Source organism: Bidens hawaiensis, unplaced genomic scaffold (assembly GCF_021521415.1).
Source record: "Bidens hawaiensis isolate Kalapana, Puna unplaced genomic scaffold, B.hawaiensis_p1.1 tig00002477_1, whole genome shotgun sequence".
NCBI lineage: Eukaryota > Viridiplantae > Streptophyta > Magnoliopsida > Asterales > Asteraceae > Bidens > Bidens hawaiensis.
Genome location: NW_027491136.1, coordinates 2,637,470 through 2,645,487, shown reverse-complemented (window position 1 = coordinate 2,645,487; position 8,018 = coordinate 2,637,470).

The window sequence follows — 8,018 nt, the reverse complement described above, 5'->3', positions numbered from 1 at the left end:
TATCAGCACGTTAAAAAGCCAATTCAAAAATCACATTATACTTCTCAAAGAAGTAATTAGGGTACATGAGGATTTCAAGATAATAATGAGATTAAAAACAACAAAATAGTGAAAAAAAAAGATCTAAAAGTACTGATCTAAATAAGCAACATTTATATGATCAACACATTCCTTTATTTAACCAACACATATAGTTTGTTTATCATTTTACCATGCAAACACACAATAATAAGAAGAAAGAAAAGAGATTGAAGAAGAAAATGCAATTGAATTAGGCGTATGATGAAGAACAATGGTGAGTTATATGAATCAATTTTGAAAAATTAAAATTACATAACAATAGGGATATATAATCTACTAATTTCAAAAAGCATTAAATAATTTTCTTAAATTATTAAATGTTGTCAAAGACAAAAATACCCTTAAGGAGACTTATTGATTTATGAATGTGTCAATTTTCTAATTGGTTCCTATCATTCTTACAAATAAATCTATTTCTATTTGATCCTCTCTCTCTCTCTCTCTCTCTCTCTATATATATATATATATAGGGAGAGATAATTTGAGAATCTTGTTGAGTTTTAAAAACTTTATTATTGACCACACATTTAATTAAATAGATTAGATTATGTAGTTGAGATTAAATGTGATTAAAAAATTAAAGTATGAGAGAGAATAAAGATGTACAGTGATTACAATAATTTAAACGTCTGTTACACTTATGTAAAAATTCCACTCGATACGTAAAAAATTCTGTAATTTATATATATATGGCAGATTTCTTTTAAGAACCACTTTGGGTTTTAAGAACTCGAAATAACTCAACGTAACAAATTTTTTTTTTTGAAAATTTTTTACACATACGCAATATACGTAAAAAAATTACATAATTTTTTACGCATCGATAAAGAATATAATACACTAATTGTTTATCGTACAAAACGTACGCGATCGTATTGAACGTAGATCATAACCATTTACAATTTTTATCGTAACTTAACATAAGGGTAGAATTGTCTTTTGACATCCTTTAAAAATTCAACTAATTCAACGCCAACGCTGCTACTAAATTAGGAACAGTTTCTATTCTCTGTTTCCATAAACCGTTTTGGTTGATTAATTGAACGAGTTCATTCAAAAAGTATTAAAATCGTTAACACAGTTATAAAATCATAGTATAAAAACGTATGAACAGAACGTGTTAAGTGAATGTATTACACGTGTGACGACTAAAAGTGATAACAATTAATTCCTGTGTTTAGAATCGTATAGATAGAGTAATAGGAACGTATTAAACGAACGTATTAAAAACGTGCTAATTTTAAATAGGTGTTAACTTACAAAAACGTATTAGGAAAACGTATAGCACTATGTACTTACAAAAACGTATAAAGAAAACGTATAACTTACTATCTATTATTATGTTCCCCACATTTGTTTCAACTTCTTGATTGTCATCAGTAGACTTTTCTGGAAAACGTATTAGTAAAACGTATTAGGAAAATATATAAGATTATGTACTTACAAAAACGTACAAAGAAAACGTATAACTTATTACCTACTACTACTTACAAAAACGTATAAAGGAAAAGTTAATAGGAAAATGTATAGGAAAACGTATAAAGAAAAAGTTAATAGCATATTATACCTTTCTCTGTTACAAATTGACACAAAAAATCATCACTTTGCTAATATGTTTCTGTTTCAAAACCCCAACAACAATGCTTTCTACATCATCTCGTTTACAAACAGCCAAAAACAAATCGGCGTACGCAACTAAATCTCATAATATGTTCCTTTACACATAAACCTCTACCTATTAAGTAAGGTTAAAATCAAACCGGCGTATGCAACTAAAAAATTTCATAATGCATTGCCGTCAAACCGGTTTAGGGTTTGTTTTTGTTAGTGATCGATTAATTAAAGCTAAGAACGAATTTGGGGCAATTCTGAAGAATCCAATTGGGGATTATACTTTGACATTCTGGACAGAAATACCCTTTTCATAACTGGCGCACCGTTCAGTATAATTGTATTTAAAATTTTCATCGCGTCTAATTGTACGTTCAGGATATTCGCGTACTTAATGTACGATAGGGTATTAATGTGCGTTAACCGCCCCCGCCTATATATATATATATATATATATAACGTTTTGCTGCACGTATTTTATGTGCCATTTGCCCTTTTATTTTAATTTATTAGTATTTGTATTTGTTAAACCGACCAATTTCGTCGTTTCAACGAATTCTTGTTTGTCGTTCATCAATGATATAATAATCAAGGTGATTTACTTTTATCGTTCGTTCGAAAATTTTCATTTTGTTCAATTAACGAAACTCCGGGATTTAAAGTTCTATTTAAATGATCCTCAAATTATACAGTTATATTACGAAAAATATTCAAGTTATATAATTTCTTTTTCATTATCAACATATTTCAAAGTTCAAGGTTTAAAATGAAATTAAGGGGTAGCGGCGCAGCTTGTTGCCCGCTTGTTTTCTGTTTCGATGTAATCCAATAAACAATTAATACGGCAATTATTGTTTTTAGATTTTTTAGTTAAAAAAAAAATTCTATCTTAATATAACTTCAAAGATCAATGGGCTAAGGTGTAAATTGATTTTAATTATTATTATTATTATAAAATAATCCCTACCAGCCCATCAACATCATTGTTTTTCCAGCACCGAGGTCCGGTGAGTTTCCAACGATCACGAAACGCCTCTGACGACCTTAAAACTCTAATAAAACCCGCTAATCAATTCAATTAATTCATATAACGACCTTAGATGTAACGGGGACCGATAATCAACAATATTATCGAGTTATAACGGCCAAAATCAATGTGTTTATAAGCGGAAACCGCCGGAATTTTTGTGAACCACAATAACGAGTATTAAACACGATACGTTTCAATTAAACCTATAAAAAGGACCTAAATGATCACATAAACTCGTCCAAAACATTAATCTACACTAATCAACTCTCTGCAATCCTGAAGAGGTAGGTCCCAGCAGAGCCCAGTTGGACCCGCAAGACTCACCTTGAAAAAGGACGTCTGCGCAGTTGAACCCGCAAGACTCCTTAACGGACGTCTGCGCGGTTGAACCCGCCTGCGCAGAGACCAACTGGATCCGCAGTACCCACCATGCTCAGAGACGTGACGTCCTTACGCGCAGTACGCTAGCTGTTCCCGCAGGAAACGCCTCCCAATGGTTTCCAAGTACTCCGCCTGTTCCCGCAGTTACGGATACCAGCCATCAGGGAAGGCTACCCGCGCAGCAAGGCTACACGCACAAGGCTTAACTCTCATAATAATTCAGTAGTCACCTGAAGAAGGAATGAGCAAGCCGAGAATACTCCCGCCCAAATGAGCCAGTCCGTACGATACTGGAAGATCTTTTGTACTGTACCTGACGAGGTATGGGCAAAAGATCTGACCAAAGATACGACAGCTCATTGACAACAGTATGGCGAGCAGCATGCTCTTGTACTGTATGTCACTATTAGCCGCTACCTACTCACCAACTCCTGTCATACCACGTGCATAGCCTGTAGTTGGTGGAAAAGGAATAGTACACAGCAGGCCTGGTCACTGTCAGCCGCTGCCTACCCACCAACTAACAGCATGGCACGTGCGTAGGCCACAGTTGGTAGAACAGGAATACTATTCAGCCGGCTATACCTTCTTGGAAACCTACATTCGGCTATAAATACCCCAAATGGTATGATCATCTCATCTCATCTTGTATCTTACATCTTATACCTGATATCTGCTCTAGCAATCTCTTAATATACACTTATATTCAAAAGCAATCTAGTCTGATTCTCACGCCGGAGGGTGGTCACAAGGAGGTACCCCCCCCTTCTCAGTGACGAGCTCACGGTGTCTGTTTTGCAGGTTATCAGAAGAACCATCTTTGCCGGATCTAACCCCTCGTGGGAAACATCTATTTAACCCCCAGATTATCCGTAATCTGCCCGGGGTCGATTAGTGTTTCTTCAAATCTGTATATCATTCATCAATGTTCGTTTTCCTCCGGCCTTGGTTCCTTATCAATTCATAGCATTGACAGGTAATATTTATATGTTTTTGATTCGTTGTAAGCCGTAAATCAAAATACGTAACATAATTCTAACAAACATGGAATCAAATTAACGAATTATAAGCTAGGGTTTCATTGAGAAAGATGAACACTTGAAGAATTACATATCTAGTTTTGTTTCTGTCCTCGTATCAATTAAACATGTTGGTTCACTAGTTAAGTCATATGCGTAAAGGCATAAGGACTCGGGTCAGGCCTTTTTAGTCTTATATTTTTTTAAAACCATTTTTATATATTATTTATAACCAAGTTAAATTAACATAAATTATTAAAAATCAAATCAAATCATTTTAAATTAAATAAAACTAATTATAAATTGTATGATATCACTTTTCATTTAAAAACTAACCTTTAATATCCGTTAAAATCTCGTTAAACCCGTTAATATTGTTTATTAATTCCGTTTCGTTAACTTTATAATTCTATCTCGTTAATACTTATAATACACTTAAATTGTTTCGAGATAAAACTTAACCGTTAAAATCGATGTTTCAAAAGTATTATAATTCTCATACCCGTGTTAAGTTATTAATCAAATAATATTCAAATAATATTAATTGTTAAAATTTCCATTAAAACTTAAAATAATATTAAAATAATAAATGCCATAAAATAATAAAAGACATATTAAAATAGCGCATAATCCTAAAATCAAATTAATTTAACTTTTTAATCCCGTTAGTTAGATTTTGTTTTTGTTTTTAATTATAGTTTATGAGGTTCAATCGTTTCAGGTTCTTTAACGCGCTTTCGGTTTTCATTTCAAGTTATTCATCAATTTTAAGGTGAGTTTCTCACACTCTTGTTTTAATGTTTTTATACTTTGAGGGTAGCATGCATACCTTATTCAAATCAATTACTTAGTTATTCATTTTCAAACTACAAATCGCATCATGGACTTGTGTGTTTACTTGACTACACTAGTTCATGGAATTGTATGATATATATTACGTGTATATCAAAACTTGTGTGATTCTCACCAACTACTTGTAGTTGACTTTATTTTTATATATGCTACAAGTAAATCATTAGAGGACGAAGAAAAGAAAGATAAATTAGTACTTAGGTTATCAAAATAATGGATCAAGATGCAAATTGCTAGTTGTTTTTATTTACCAGTATTTTCATATTTTCAAATTTGTGTATGCGTTGTTTTAAATTGATTAATGATAATTGGCTAGTGCCCTCAAGCGTTTTTTATTTACCAGTATTTTCATATTTACCACTTAATAGTGTCACATGCGTTTTGATCAATCTGTACGTTACACTCAAGCGTTTCCACTTAAGCCGGGCTGTTACAATTGGCTAGTGCCCATCACAATGAGAGGGTGGGGTGAAAATTTTCAAATATTGTTATCACAGTTATCGTTGATCTATGAAAAGAAAAGCATATATAATCACCTATTTTTAAGTACTTGCCTGAGACATCCGAAATCTTAGAGACCCCCCTCCCTCCCCCTTTTTAATTTGTTTTTCATTTTAAAATTTTTATATATTTTCTCAATAAATTTATATGCATCCCTAATAAATTTCTTTAAGTTTGAGATGACACTCTCTCGTTGATAAATTTCTCTTCATAATTCTCCCTTCTTCCTACACCCCTAAACGTGTAGAATACTCGCTTCACCTAAAACGGTCCATTGATAATCGTTCTCGACTTTGAAAACATTGAAGAATTAAAACTCTACTCGACTACTTTTGTATGAATAAACTCTTTTGGACTCTTTCATGATCATTCAATTTATAAAAGAGAAAAAGGAAAGTCAAGTGTCGAAAGGGTCAACCGTAGAAGTGGGGAAAAAATGGAAAATTATGGGTCTGTGAAGAGGTAGGTCCCAGCAGAGCCCAGTTGGACCCGCAAGACTCACCTTGAAGAGGGACGTCTGCGCAGAAACCAACTGGATCCGCAGGACCAACCATGCTCAGAGACGTGACGTCCTTACGCGCAGTACGCAAGCTGTTCCCGCAGGAAATGCCTCCCAATGGTGAAGGACTCCGCCTGTCCCCGCAGCCTCGGATACAAGCCATCAGGGAAGGCCACCCGCGCAGCAAGGCTACACGCACAAGGCACTTAGCTCTCAATCACTGTGTCACCTGAAGGAATGAGCAAAGCCGGGAACAATCCCGCACAAGGGCGGGAGGGGGAATACTCCCGCCCAAATAAGCCATTCCGTACGATACGGGAAGATCTTCTGTACTGTACCTGACGAGGTATGGGAAAAAGATCTGACTAAAGATACGACAGCTTATTGACCACAGTATGGCGAGCAGCATGCTCCTGTACTGTGTCACTATTAGCCGCTGCCTACTCACCAACTACTGCCATACCACGTGCGTAGCCGGCAGTTGGTAGAAAAGGAACAGTACACAGCAGGCCTGGTCACTATCAGCCGCTGCCTACCCACCAACTACCAGCAGGGCACGTGCGTAGGCCACTGTTGGTGGAACAGGAACACTGTTGCAGCCGGCCACACCTCCTTGGAAACCTACCTTCGGCTATAAATACCACAAATGGTATGACCATCTCATCTTATCTTAACATATCATATTATACCTGATATCTGCTCTAGCAATCTCTTAATATACATTTATATTTAAAGAGCAATCTAGTCTGATTCTCACGCCGAAGGGTGGTCACAAGGAGGAACCCCCCCCCCCCTTCTCAGTGACAAGCTCACGGTGTCTGTTTTGCAGGTTATCAGAAGAACCATCTTCTCTGGGTCTAACCCCTCGTGGGAAACATCTAACCCCCAGGTTACTCGTAATCTGCCCGGGGTCCGGTTAGTGTTTCTTCATTGGCGCCATCCGTGCATAAAGCTAGAACATTTTTCTCCAGTTTTTTCAAACTTTTAAGATGGTTAAAGAAACTCCGGTAACCACAACCCCAGCTACTGGGGGGAATACCGGCTACACAGTTTTTACAAACACTACCCCGGTTACCCAAGCCGGGGCAAGTGAAGTAAATATTACGAACACTACCCAAGTTACCCAAGCTGGGGCAAGTGCAGTAAATAATCGCTCACTGGGACTCACCGATACCCAGTTTGAGAAACGAACAAGACTCCCCCGCCAAACTCTCGATGAAGTTAAGGCATGGGCGGAGGCACGACAAAAGGAATTCCAAGCTGAGTTGGACGAACGCTTGCGTTCCGTCCAACAGGCCGACGAATTCGAAAACTTGGACGATGACTCGGAGGAATCCGACTCCGACGCGAACCCTCGCCATAGGGCGAAAGGGAAGCGTAAGGAAACGGACTCCCAACCGAGAAGGCATTTTGGAGAAGCCTTCAAACCAAAAACACACAGGTGGAAGTCCACGTGACTTCTCCAAAACATTCAGACCAAACGTTGCAAATGCGGGAACGTCCAAATTTGCAAGGGACATTGCGGAAGCAATCGCCCCAAAAAGTGCCAAACAAATGTCCAGCATAGGCACATATGATGGTATATCTGATCCAGACGATCATTTGAACAGGTTCATAGCGGGGGCAACCGTCAGTAGTTGGACGGAACCTACGTGGTGTTACATGTTCCAAATGACGCTTGTTGGGGCTGCTAGAGCGTGGTTCGATCGTCTACCGGTCAACCACATCTACGACTGGGCAGACTTCCAACAGAAGTTTAGCCAACACTTCAGCCAGCAAAGAAAGTATACCGAGGAGCAATGGACAATCCTCAAATGCATTCGAGAGGAAGATGAATCTTTGCTAGACTTCATCACTCGCTTCAACTCGAAGAAGCTAAGTCTGGGTAACATTAGCGAAGATCTTGTTCGCGCTGCTTTTATTCAGGGCGCGAACGACCCAGAGCTCATCCGCACCTTAACGGGTAAAGATGGCATGCCATCCACATGGGATGCCATCATGACAGCAGCTAAACGCTTTGCGGAAACGGAGAAGCAACTGGGTA